The sequence below is a fragment of the Aegilops tauschii genome, chromosome 3 (assembly GCF_002575655.3).
Source record: "Aegilops tauschii subsp. strangulata cultivar AL8/78 chromosome 3, Aet v6.0, whole genome shotgun sequence".
Taxonomy (NCBI): domain Eukaryota; kingdom Viridiplantae; phylum Streptophyta; class Magnoliopsida; order Poales; family Poaceae; genus Aegilops; species Aegilops tauschii.
This window is the reverse complement of record NC_053037.3, coordinates 614,382,545-614,396,248: the sequence shown is the minus strand read 5'-3', so window position 1 is coordinate 614,396,248 and position 13,704 is coordinate 614,382,545. Positions and strand designations below refer to the sequence as shown.

The 13,704-nt window shown below is 44.5% G+C and overlaps 1 long non-coding RNA gene across 1 annotated transcript; it reads left to right on the top strand.

Moving 5' to 3' along the window:
• The first annotated feature begins 1,205 nt into the window (after positions 1–1,205).
• Positions 1,206–4,610, top strand: LOC109785676 (uncharacterized). Its single transcript, XR_002238161.4, has 5 exons — positions 1,206–1,357; positions 1,439–1,605; positions 1,958–2,081; positions 3,180–3,373; positions 4,254–4,610. It is a non-coding gene; the product is annotated as an uncharacterized lncRNA (long non-coding RNA).
• Positions 4,611–13,704: the final 9,094 nt, after the last annotated feature.

The following is a 13,704-nucleotide window of genomic DNA, read 5'->3' as shown; positions in this document are numbered from 1 at the left end:
TTTTTAAATTTCATGGGCACTTTTTGAATTCATAAATATTTTTTCAAATTTGATGATATTTTTTCATATTCAATATGAAAAAATATTGAATATTCATGAGGACACTCGATCTCGATCCCCCTCCATCTCGATCGCTATCGCCCCTCGCCAGATCCCCCTCGCCGCCGAGCAGCCCCCGCACCCTCCCTCGCTCCACCGCCGCCGCCGACCCCCCGCACCCTCCCCCGCTCCACCGTCACAAATTTATTACTGTTTCATATTCATATTCATTTTCTAAAAAATTATTAGATGCAACAAAAAAAAATAAAAAATTACTCCTTACCGTCACTCTACAAAAATTATTAGATGCAACAAAAAATAAAAAAATACAAATTTGATGATATTTTCAAATAAAAAATTTGATGATATTTTCTCATATTCATAAATATTTTCAAATAACAAACTTGATGATATTTTAAAAAAAATTATTACTTTTTTTATAAAACATTATTACTGTTTCATATTCATATTCATTTTCTAAAAAATTATTAGATGCAACAAAAACTAATAATAAAAAAATTACTCCTCACTGTCACTCTACAAAAATTATTAGATGCAACAAAAAATAACAAAAATAATAAAAAATAACAAATTTGATGATATTTTTAAATAACAAATTTGATGATATTTTCTCATATTCATAAATATTTTCAAATAACAGACTTGATGATATTTTAAAAAAAATTATTACTGTTTTTATAAAAAAATATTACTGTTTCATATTCATATTCATTTTCTAAAAAATATTACATGCAACAAAAAATAATTAAAAAAAATTACTCCTCACCGTCACTCTACAAAAATTATTAGATGCAACAAAAAATAACAAAAAAATAATAATAAATAACAAATTTGATGATATTTTCAAATAACATATTTGATGATATTTTCTCATATTCATAAATATTTTCAAATAACAAACTTGATGATATTTTTAAAAAAATTATTACTCTTTTTATAAAAAATATTACTGTTTCATATTCATTTTCTAAAAAATTATTACATGCAATAAAATAATAATAATAATAAATTATTAATGGCACACCGCTGGGTGATGCGCCATTGCTATCCAAAAAAAAAAGTTACTTATGGCGCACTGCCAGGTGCTGCGCCATTACTATAAAAAAAAAAACGTTACTTATGGCGCACTTGTATGTAGATGCGCCATTACTATTAAAAAAAATCATCTCTCTCGGCCCAGTCCCTAATCCCCGATCGATCCTCACATCTCTCTCGCCCCACCCCCCACACTGCGCGCCCCCGCCGCCGCCCCCTACGTGCGACGCCGCCCCTGATCCACGCGCTCCTCGCCCGCCTCGTAAGCCCGCCGCCCTTATCCCCTTCCTTCGTTCGCTACTCGCCCGTTCGGATCTGACCGTCGGTTTGGGCGTGGGTGCAGGAGGGCGAGCTGAGCAGCTCGAGAAGGGCGTGGAGCCGGCGTGAGAGAAGCTGGTCCACCCGCTCGAGCGCATCGTCGACCGGCTCGACGTCGTCTGGAACGTCGTCGACCACCTCAAGGCCGTCAAGGACTCGGCCGACCTCCGCGCCGCCGTCGAGGACGTCCAGGTGACACTCCCGTCTCACCTTCTTCCGTCGAGCCGCCCCTGATCTGGACGATGGAGCCATCGATTAGTTACCGCATCATCAGATCCTGTGTCTGTATTTTGTCTCCACGAATTATCCAGCAATAGTAGCGCATAGATAGAAATTTATCGTAGATAGATCCTGGTTGTAACCTGATTTAGTGTTTATTACGACTTTGGTCCGCATGTTTTTCGTGGGGATATGGTACCAGACTAGAGGGTAGAGGCTGACGATTTCTTGCTGTTTCAATCAAGTGCTTGATGCATAGCTACCACATATGCTACGCCCCGTGTTGCTTCAACTGATTAACTCGATCAATCTTGAATTTAAACAGCCCGAGAAAGTGAAATTCTATCTGAGGCTGGGGCAGAGCAAGCCTATCTACGAGGCCTTCAACGCCATCAGGAATTCTTCAGACTGGGACAGCCTCAGCGACGCCCGCAAGCGTGTCGTCGAAGGTAATATTCTCTATACCCATAGTGACACACTGAGTCAATTGTATTGCTGCCAATAAGAAGCAAGCAACATCGCTGTCTCAATACTTACTAAGAGCCGGCTCGTGTCAGTTTCGTCGCTTTTCTTTTCCTGCTTCACTGCACATGTTGCATATGCATTTTGCCATTTTCCGTGAATTAGCGCTCCATGTTGCGATAATTGCCCTGTGAACCGTTGATTGAGTCGCTATGTTACCGTGTCACTCGCCAGCTTGGGCCATGTGGCTCTGACTTGGCTGGAAATGGCACATGAATATTTAGTTTCGGAGCACTACACACACAAACACTAGAGATACAAAGTTTGATATAGGAGTATGATTTTGTCGGTCGGTCTTCTCCTCCAAGGTTTAGCGGTGTACACTAGTACTTACTAGGGTCCTGAACAACACTTGGTCTGCTGCAGGGAGGCACCCAAACAAGGTTTATCTTGGTCGACTCGAGTATTCTTCTACTGGTACTGGTAGTACAGGTCCAGATCAGTCATCAGAGTGAGTCATGATTTGTTAATGGGGGCTGTGTCTATGTGGAAAGTCAGTGGCCAAAAATCATTTTCATTTTGGCATCACCCAATCAGTCATAGGATTTTGTGCTATTTCACATTTCCACCGGTACTTGGTCATTGCTGGTATCTCTTAACTGTTAACAAATGGCCAAATTGCAGCAATTTGCTTTTATTACCTTATTTACACCAAGTTTTAGTTAAACAATGATACTTGAATAATTTTGTGCTACTTCTGTTATGGTTTTGTGGACAGTATTTGACCTTATGGTAACTAGTTGGTGTCAGGTTTTGGGTTTTTGACTATTGGTATGAACTACTGACCGAGGATCTTATTCACACCAAGTTTTAGTTAAACAATGGTACTTGAATGATCTTGTGCTACTTCTGTTGTGGTTTTGTGGACAGTATTTGAACTTAATGGTAACTAGTTGGTTATGAAAGCATGATACTTCTATAACTTTAGTAGTAAGCAGAATAGATCGTGCTGCAGTAGCTCTAGGCAGCTTTTTTTTCTTTAAGCAGAGACCTAACTTTCCCATCATGTTTCTTTGCATTTTCAGAGCCCAGCTGGACCATTGATCTTCGGTGCTGAACCTGATTAAGTGTGCAGCCCTGCAGTCTTCAGTGCAAAACCTCAAGAGGATATCTTAGGCGAATGTTCATGTGACGAGCTCCTCGGCATTGCATTCTGTTTACAACTGTTCCTCTGATTGTTAGTTCGTTCTCTGCATCTTTACCGCAATCGCTCACTGAGGTTGTCTTCTCTTCTCCTTGATTGGAATTTATGCTGCACATTCTGCTAGTATTCTCAAAAGATATGTCTTGAATTTTTGTCTACAAGCTGGGATTTTCTTTCCGAACCACTAAGCTGAATTACTACTAGTGTTCTCCTAAAATGTCTCTGGGGTGACTCTAGCTATAAACTGAACTTGGTTCGGTTAAAAACTGCACTGTCAAATCTGGACAACAAACTTATATCTGAAAAATGATTTAGCTAGGCTCAGAATTTTGAGTTGGCCCCTTTACATAAGTTTTAGATAAAGTTTCAAGGTTTCTTTAGAGTATTTATTTGTGTCGTTTGGATGTACGGTTTGAGAGCATCTATCAGTTTAGTTTGCTGTCCCGAAATATGGGTTGTTACTAAATATGTCCTAAAATGCGCATTACTAAATTTCTTGCTTACGTATGTGTGTGGCAGCAGCTAGGCTGTTTTAGCTGGTAGCAAACAACAATTGATCCATAGATTTCATGTCTTGATGGTGCTATGGGGTAGTTTTGTGATGATTCAGTGAAATGTTGAAATTCATGTGGTAAAGCAGACTCATTCATGATCGCTGTGTGCTGCTTTCTGCTAGGTTGCAATCTCACTTCGAAAACGTTCATGAGTGCTTTATTATGGATTTGCTGGTCCAGGATCTCGTCCATCTAGGTTTTGCATTATCTTATGTTATTTATGTGGTTGTGTTCTTAATTGGTGAGCACACAAACCGAAACCACCACCATTTTTTTTTTTATTTTGCTTTCCGTGTGTGCTTTATTTCGGTTTGTTGGTCTGGGGGCCTCATCCATCTAATAGGTCTTGCATTTTCTTGCTTACGTGTGTATGTGGCTATGTTCTAAATTGGCGACCACAGCAGCAACTATGCCGTCTTAGTGGTGGCAAACAGCAATTGATTCATTGGCGGGTGATACAGGAGGGTACCCTGTGATGTACTGCTTATGGCAATATCATCTTAGTGCTGGCAAACTACAATTGGCTCATTGAGTTTATTATGTCTTTGTGATGATATGGGGTAGTAGTTCTGTGATGCACTACATATTTAGTGAGATGTACTATGAAATTATCAAAGTGGGCTGTACTATGTTGGATAGAATTTTATGTTTGGACTTGGGTGAATGTAACCAGACTTATACTCTCAGATTTTGTCATAGTTGATGGTGTGAGGACTTATAATGTGATTAGTATATATATATGGTGTGAGGACTTATAATTTTTGTTGGGTGACCTATTAGATCTGGAATGGAAGCTCACATAAGTTGAGCTGATTTTTGTCCATATGAAAGCAGAGGACCATATGGTCTGTGGCCTTTTCATCCATATGAAAGTAGAGGCACATTGTGGTGCTAGTTTGCTGGGTTTTGTCTCCGACCATCGTGTCGTGATGTTTTGCAGGTACCCCGAGAGGCCCTTGAGTTTGCCGGAATGTCGATTAACTTCCGTTTCGGTAAATTCGGGTACTCCATATGTCCTATTTTCAGCAAAGGTCATGCTGAAATTTTCCGGCAAATTTTAGCATGACTCTGCTAAAAATAGGACATATGGGGTACTTGCGACTAATGCATGGGCCGGGGTATCTTAGTACTTAATTAAGTAGGATCAACTTAGCATTTAGGATGCCTCGGTGTCGACAAACCATAAATTATAAAACCTTGGCTTTTAGGGTGCCTCGGTGTCGATAAAAACCTAAATGATGAAAGCTTAGGCTTTTAGGATGCCTCGGGATTGACAAACCCTAAATGATAAAAGCTTAGCTTTTAGGATGCCTCGGTGTCCACAAACACTAAATGATGAGACCATGATCTTGTTCCTTGACAATAACCAACTTTTTGACCAAACTTTTTTCCTATTTAGAGCGAAACATGGCCCACAACGATGAGGCCGGCGGTTCGGGCAAGGCATTCTGGGAGCTGTCCCAGGAGATGGAGGAAGAGCCTCACCGCTATGAGGACGCCGCGGAAGACACTGATCCCGACTACACAACCCCTAGTGGCGTCGGGGATGACACCACTGATTGTGCCGCCGAGGATGCCACCACTGATGATGGCGGAGAACACACAGATGGCAGCCAACCGAAGAGGCAACGGAAGGACCGGCGCCCGAAAGTGCTCGGCACCGTCAAGGAGGAATTTACTGAAGTGTCCTCCGAGGGGCATCCAACGGCGCCCAAAGAAATAGTCAAGGGGTACGCGGTTCAGCTCGGGTGCATTCTCTGGAGCACCGTATCGATCAACACCGAGAAGCTCAGGCATCGTGACCGAGGGAATTAGCGCAACCTCCTCTTCACGAAGCTGCACGAACAATACAAGTTCCCCGGTGACTTCGCAAACACACGCCTCTCAGGGAATAAAGTGAACAGTGCCGCCCTCACGAAGATGAGCACGGCCCTGGCTACTTGGAGAGCCGCGGTGAAGAAAATGATTGACAGAGGTGATAGTTATGAGAAGATCAAGGAGAAAAATCCTTCGATCAGCGAAGATGACTACCGGGAGTTCAAGATCAAGTGCGAGAGCAACGCATCCTCCGAATCAAGTCAGTGGGGGAAAGAGATGCGGGACTTGAACTTAGGGGTCCACAAACTCGGTCCCGGCGGTTACAGGGTGGCGGAACCTATATGGGACAAGGAGGACGCGGAGCGTGCCGAGCAAGGCCTACCGCCCCTCTTCGAGAAATACCGTGACAAGAAGACTAGGAACTATGTCAGGGCCCGGTACAAGATTGACCGAGTAACCAAGGAGCTTACCACGGATCCGAAGACCAAGGCGCTTGAGCTTGTTCTGGTAAGGAATACCCCCCCCCCCCCCCCGCGTAATTAGCTCCATATGGTTGCATTCTAATTAATGAAGCCAAATTTCTAAATGGTTCACGTTCCTTCCGCAGAACACTGAAAGCAGTAGCGCGGGGTCGTCTCAGAGCTCTCCTTTCGACACCCCTTTAAATAGGGCGTTGAACATAATGAAAAACAAGGATAAGCTCAGTAAGCCGTCATCAGCTGGTCGTGTGGCCGGCAAAGGCTTGTCCACGAAATGGTCGGAGTACTATACCGCTGGGAGAAAGGAGAGAAAGACCAGCTCGGAAAGCCAGGAGCGCGAGGTTCAAGAACTCAAGGCACAAGTGACGCAGGTTCCGAAGATGGTCGAAGAGCAAGTGCGAGACCAACTAGGAGCGACGATCACCGCCATTGTGCCTACCTTGATCTCGGGGCTGCAGGCGTGGATTGCGGGAGGCCAACAAGGGCCGCCCCCGATTCCCAGCTTCATGGGCAGCAACTCGCGCAACGCGCCGGCGTCGCCATTGGTGTCTCCGGCGGAGGCGGCATTGGTGTCTCCCGCGGCGGCTCCGGCATAGCAGCTTAATGCATCCGGGCGTGGGAATAATACGTCGGCCGGCACCTCGGCCGCAAGCGGCCCCTCCGTCACTTGCACGCCCGCCGTTGGCGGTGCCTCGACATTAGCCGAGCTCGACGCCATCACGGTAACTAATTAAGCCTCTCGGCCGATGACTTCATCTCTTTGCCTTTGACTGGGCGCATACCTGACGCCCTACATGTTTTCGCAGGGCGCCGCCGACGTTCCATGCACTCTCCTGCACTTCGTGAACGGCGAGTTGGTCGATGTCGCCAAGGGCAGAATCGTTCAACCAGGAAGCCGCGTGTTCCACGGTAATCAGATGCCACCCACCGTTTATAGGGTTGAACTGGTTCGGGTGCTGCCGGGCTTCGACGACATGTTACCTCCTTATCGACCCCATGGGGCCGACGAAGATGATGTGATGACCCTCAGCGCCTGCATAAGCTGGCACATGCTTTGGCCGAAGAGCCAGATTCGTTTGGGGGCGGGGGACACCACCCCACAGACAACACCGCCAGTCGTGCCGGCGCCAAGCCATGGCAAGACCCCTGCAATGCTACCGGACATGCTAGACATGCATATGGCACAGGATCCGGACATGCATATGGCACAGGATACGGACGACGACGACGACGGTACATTTACCAATGTCGATAAGTACTTCAACGAACATGGCAGGTACGGTGACGAATTCTTGGGGCCTCCTTCTCAAGAACCCAACCCTGCAAAAGACGATCGCGATCTAGCTGGTACCGTGGAGAAATCCAATTGCAACAGGCGTCGTCTGGCGTTCAGTTCTCAGGAGACGCCTCCAGCTGCCGCCTTCACTGAGCCTCAGATAGACGAGGTGCGAAATATTATCAGCCCCAACACACTCAAGAAGGTGGTCTCTGAGCAGAACTCGATCCCATTACAGCAGAAGAAGAAGGGACAGAAAAGAAAGACCAACAAGGGTGCGAGCCAGCCGGCACCGAGTACGATCCGTGCTCAGGACGGACCACCTTCACCTAAGGATATCTCGAGGAGGGTGCATGTGGCGTGTAGGCCGATGCTACTGACTAATATGCTCAATGCTGCAACCGGTGCTATGCGGAGTCTGCATGACAGTGTTCTTTCTTTGGAGAAGCTGCGTCTCTGAGAGAATGATGTGGCATACCCGGTTTTCGTGGCCAAGGTTCCAGAGGGCAAGGGCTTTGTCGATAGCGCCATCGGGGGTACGATCGTCCTGCGGTTTGATGACATCTTTGCTATGTTTAACCTTCATCCGCTGCACTACACCTTCGTTCGGCTATTTTCGTTGAGTATGGAGATGCGGATCATTAGAGACAAGACCCCGGACATCGTGATAGTCGACCCCTTCTACATGCGGGCCAAGATCTTGGGCAGCGCTGGGGACCGGCAAGTCGTGAGTTCATACCTTGAAGGCGTCATTCTGGCAAACCCGGATAAGGATAACTTCCTCGTGCCTTACTTTCCCGAGTAAGTCATCCCCTCACCGCCCCGTAACATATGATTTCTTAGATTTCGATCGTTCTTTTTTTTCTAACATTCCGTGTTTTGTGCAGTGACACACATTGCACACTCATCCTCTTAAGCCCGAAATATTCCACGGCCACGTATTTTGACTCGGACCGTCAGTCGAAGAAAGACTACACAAATATCAAGAAAGTTCTTGATGATGTTCTCCCCAGCTACGCCAGATCTGGAGGCACCTTCAGCAGGCCAGTTCATAGGTACGGCAAGCACGTGTTCACCCACAATACGACGTTCCCCTGCGTCAAGCAGCCGCCTGGTGGTCAGAAGGATGCCTACTACGCCCTCCATCACATGCGGGCGATCGTACGGGACCGTAATCACCTTCTGCTGCCAAATAGTCTCAAAGATTGGGCCGCACGCTTGTTGGCAATCCAGGACGCGGACCTCAGACAAGAATTCTTTCGCATCCAGTCGGAGTTTGCGGAAATCATCCATCAAGATGTCCTTCGTACCTCGGGGCAGTTCTACCTCAGATATCAACCGTCCAACAGTGATATATACACAACGCTACAAATGCAGGCTGACAACGCCCGCGATTTCATGACCATCACAAGAGACGGCGGCTTCATCCACGCTCTGGTCCCTGAGTCGAGTCGAAAGTAGTGATGCTATGTGTAGTTATGAAATATCGACTCGCTCATGTTGTAATTAAACTTTAATGAACTTGTATGTCTCTTTGGTTTGGACAGTCGTTCAACTTAGATGTAATCGATGCTATTAATGTGTTGCTTTTCTCTTCCGATCCTTTTGTGGCATACTTATATATTGCTTATGTATTGTCTGTGAATTGTTACTAATGTTTTGTTTGGCTAGTGCATAGAGATGCCGTCGTATGTCGTGTACAAGGGTAAGGTTCCCGGAGTCTACGACGACTGGGAGGAGTGTCGGAGACAGGTTCACCGTTTCAGCGGTAACAGTTACAAAGGGTACACCACTAGGGCGGAGGCGGAAGTTAGATACGCGCGCTATCTAGCGGGAGAGAGGAGGGAGCGTTGGAGGAACCGGATGAAGACCAGTTTCATCGCGATTATGCTCATCGTGATGACCGCAGCTCTCTTCTATGTGATGGTAGCTTATATGATTGATATCGACTTGTAATGTGAAGACAAACTCGCTACTCGCGCTTTCGAGACTTGTAATGTTCTAACTTTGTTCGGTATTTTAAATTCGGAGACTAATATGATGAATTGTATTCGGAGACTAATCTTCTATTGTATTCGATAAATATGCTATTTATATGTTGTGCTCTTTATATTATGTGCAGTAATATGTTTTGTAACCTGTGCAAATATCAGAAAAGAAAAAAAATCCCTAATATTCATACTAGTGGCGCACCACTAAGCACACTAATTGCGCACTGCAAAAAAGCCTACTAGTGGCGCATCACCCACTAGTGCGCCACTAGTATGCCAAAGGACATGGGTAAATATGCCCCCCTGGGAGGCATACTAGTGGTGCACCACTAAGCACACTAATGGCGCACTGCAGAAAAGCCTACTAGTGGCGCATCATCCACTAGTGCGCCACTAGTATGCCAAAAGACATGGGTAAATATGGCCCCCTGGGAGGCATACTAGTGGCGCACCCTGGGCTATACTAGTGGCGCACCATGCAGTGCGCCACTAGTATACCAGATACTAATGGAGCACCAGTGGTGCACCACTAGTAAAAAATTCTAATGGCGTGGTACTAGTGGCACACCTGTAGTGCGCCATTAGTAGGCAAAACAGGTGCGCCACTAGTAGGCCTTTTTCTAGTAGTGTCGTCTCGAGTCTATGATGGTTACTAGTCCTTGCTCAAGCTTAGTCTCTAGCAGAATAAAGTGGAAGCTGCGCACGCATGCATAAATCATCAATTACATTACTATAACCTCGAGTAATAAGGGAAACCGAATATGCACAAGAGAGTAACACTCACTTGAAGTTGTAAGGAAAGAGTATTATATCTTTGTTTTGATTTTTCAGCAACGATCATAGCAAGTTGGCCTCGGTTTGTTTGGCATCATATTTAACCGTCCATTCATCTATGAGATTTGTGTTAATGAACCCAATATCACCGATTTGTCTTTTCTTGCATTCGGCGATCTTCAATCTGCATAATATAGTGAGGATAATTATATATACATGCAATGAAAGAGCTGAGCTATATATATAGACTTAATTACAAAAGTAGTACTTACAGACAGTAGCAAGTGACGATTGTTTTATCGAGGGCCTTTTGACTGAAAAACTGGAAGAACTCCTCAAATGGAACAGACAACAGATCAATTCCAACGAGGTCGGGCTCCTCTTTAACTCTCAGCGTCAAAGTATCCTTCCCAGACATGCTGCAGGTGTCCATGTACCACTCATGGAATCTTCGCATCATCGTTGTTAGAGGAGGATGACCAGGTTTGACGAGATGCTTCCCGTGCTGGTATTTGAATTCGTACACCTCCATTGTATCAAAATGTGCATCGTCAGGCAGGTAATCTCCAGGATTGGTACCGGGCACCATACTTGGATGATTAGCGACGATATCGCTAGACACCTTGAGCGGGGGGCACGATTGGTTCGCTTGTTCGCCGAGCTGGGGAATTTTTTCCAACTTCTTCGTTCTGCTAACCTTTCATGACCCACAAGTATAGGGGATCAATTGTAGCTCCTTTCGATAAGTAAGAGTGTCGAACCCAATGAGGAGCAGAAGGAAATGACAAGTAGTTTCAGTAAGGTAGTGTCTGCAAGTGCTGAAATTGTAAGTAGCCAAGTAGTTTGATAGCAAGATAATTTGTAATGAGCAAGTAACGATAGTAGTAACAAAAGTGCAGCAAGGTAGCCCAATCCTTTTGAGGCAAAGGACAGGCCAAAACGGTCTCTTATGATAAGCAAAGCGTTCTTGAGGGTACACGGGAATTTCATCTAGTCACTTTCATCATGTTGGTTCAATTTGTGTTCGCTACTTTGATAATTTGATATGTGGGTGGACCGGTGCTTAGCTGCTGTTCTTACTTGAACAAACCTCCTACTTATGATTAACCCTCCCGCAAGCATCCGCAACTACGAGAAAAGTATTAAGAATAAATTCTAACCATAGCATTAAACTTTTGGGTCCAATTGGTCCCTTACGAAATAGCGCATAAACTGCGGTTTAAGCTTTTGTCACTCTCGCAACCCACCGTCTAATTGCTACTCCACAATGAATTCCCTTAGGCCCAAATATTGTGAAGTGTCATGTAGTCGACGTTCACATGACACCACTAAGGGAATAACATCATACATACTATCAAAATATCGAACACATATCAAGTTCACATGATTACTTGCAACATGATTTCTCCCGTGACCTCAAGAACAAAAGTAACTACTCACAAATGATAAACATGTTCATGATCAGAGGAATATTAAATAGCATAATCACTAGTAGATAAAGGGCCTTCAGTCCCGGTTCATAAGGGCCTTTAGTCCCGGTTCTTGAACCGGGACTAAAGGGTCGTTACTAATGCCCTAACCCTTTAGTCCCGGTTCTTACACGAACCGGGACTAAAGGCCGTCCACGTGGCCGGTGCGGGGAGCCCAGGCAGGAGGGCCTTTGGTCCCGGTTGGTGGCACCAACCGGGACCAATAGGCATCCACTTGTCAGCATTTCAGTGGCTGGGGTTTTTGTTTTTTTCTGAAAGGGGGTGGATTTGGGGGTTTTGTATGGTTAATTAAGATGTTTCATATATTGTGTTAGTTAGCTAATTAATTAATAGAGAGAAAAGTGTCCTCTCTTATCTTCGTGCTTGGTCGACGCTACGTACTATACGTATAGAGAGGCCCTCGACACGCTAGCTAGTAAGAAAATGAAGGAAACCATTAAGTACAGAAGTTCGTCGTGCATACCGAGATAAGTGATCGACCTCTCCTTCTCCGAGAGATTGGTCGAACAACAAGTTTTCGTATTATCTATCCGACTACTGGCTACATACATATACAATATGTAAGATCTATACAATCCCCTAGCATTTGAAGTCAACTTCCACATGGTTTTCTCCGGCTTTATTGATGACGTGGTCAAGAAAGAATCACGCCAGTTCCTCTTGAATTGCTTTAGTGCGATCTTGTGGTAGGAGTTCATTCCGCATCTCCCACGTCTAATTTGAAGAAGGGGGTTAATACATATATATGAATGAAACTCAACAGAAATGATGGTCTAATAAGATGAAATTGTGAATATTATTGCTTACGCACTTCATATTGTCTTTTAGAGTAGCCCCGCTTATCTTTGCAAGTCGCGTTGTAGATGAACTCGCACACGTAGTATCCACAGTAATCATTCCCTTGTTCCTGCCACAAGCACTTTACAAGAAATAGAGGTCAATCAAACTAATAATGAAGCATTATAAATGGCATTGATGAAACTAGCTAGAATCAACGGGAGATGCGCGCAACTAGCTAGCTAGTAGTACTTACTTTCGGGTATGTATATCGCAGCTCCTTCGGCAGTCCCGGAGCTTGTGTGGTGAACTGTTTCCAAACCCTGCAAGACAAAGAAAATAATTATTACTTGAGATATCAGGAAATGAACAAAAAGTTGCCGATATGGTGCGATAATGATCGATTGAACTTACTTGTTGAGAATTTTAGTCATGTCCGCATAGGTCTCGGGATCTTTTCTTATCAAGTCTAAGACGGTTACTAATCCCCGCCCAAGCTTAATCTCCAGGAGAATATAGTGGAAGCTGCGCACGCATGCATAACTCATCAATTACATTACTCACTACAAGAAATATGCTATCTTGTGACCTCCACTATTGGTCATTAAAATGGTCACTGGTTTCCATTTGTGACCTTTTTGTGACCAAAAACTGATGGTCAAAAGCTGGTCGTCGTTAATTGAAATTAACGACCTTCCTTCTGGAAATGTCATAGACGTTTATGACCAAAAACAAAGGTCATAGGCTCTATGACCTTTTTTTTTGGTCACTGGCTGTCTGCCCAGGCCACGTCGGATCCGACGTGGCAATCTGACGTGGCAAAATTGCGACCAATTGAAAAGGTCACTGATAAGATTCAGCCCGGTCCGATTAGGTGTTTTACGTGGGCCGAGCCCAACAATTCAGCCTATTTGTGTTTTTCTCATGGTCAACTAAATGGGCCAAGCCAAATTTTACGGCCTTTTTCTTTTCTGGGCCCTTTCCTTTTTCTAGTAAGTTTCTTTCTTCGTTAGCCTTTTCATTTTGTTTTTGCTGGCCTTTTCATTTTGTTTTTTATAACTTTTGGAAGAATTATTATTATTTTCGGTATTTTAAATAAAATAAACAATTCCACAACAACATCATCAGTTAGGCTGTAGCCTTTTTAGGTGCAGTACAACTTTAAGCATAGAAAATTGGAAAACAGATATTTAACCAATATATATTGTTGAGAAATTTTCATAATTTTGCTGTCAAAGCAGGATGTA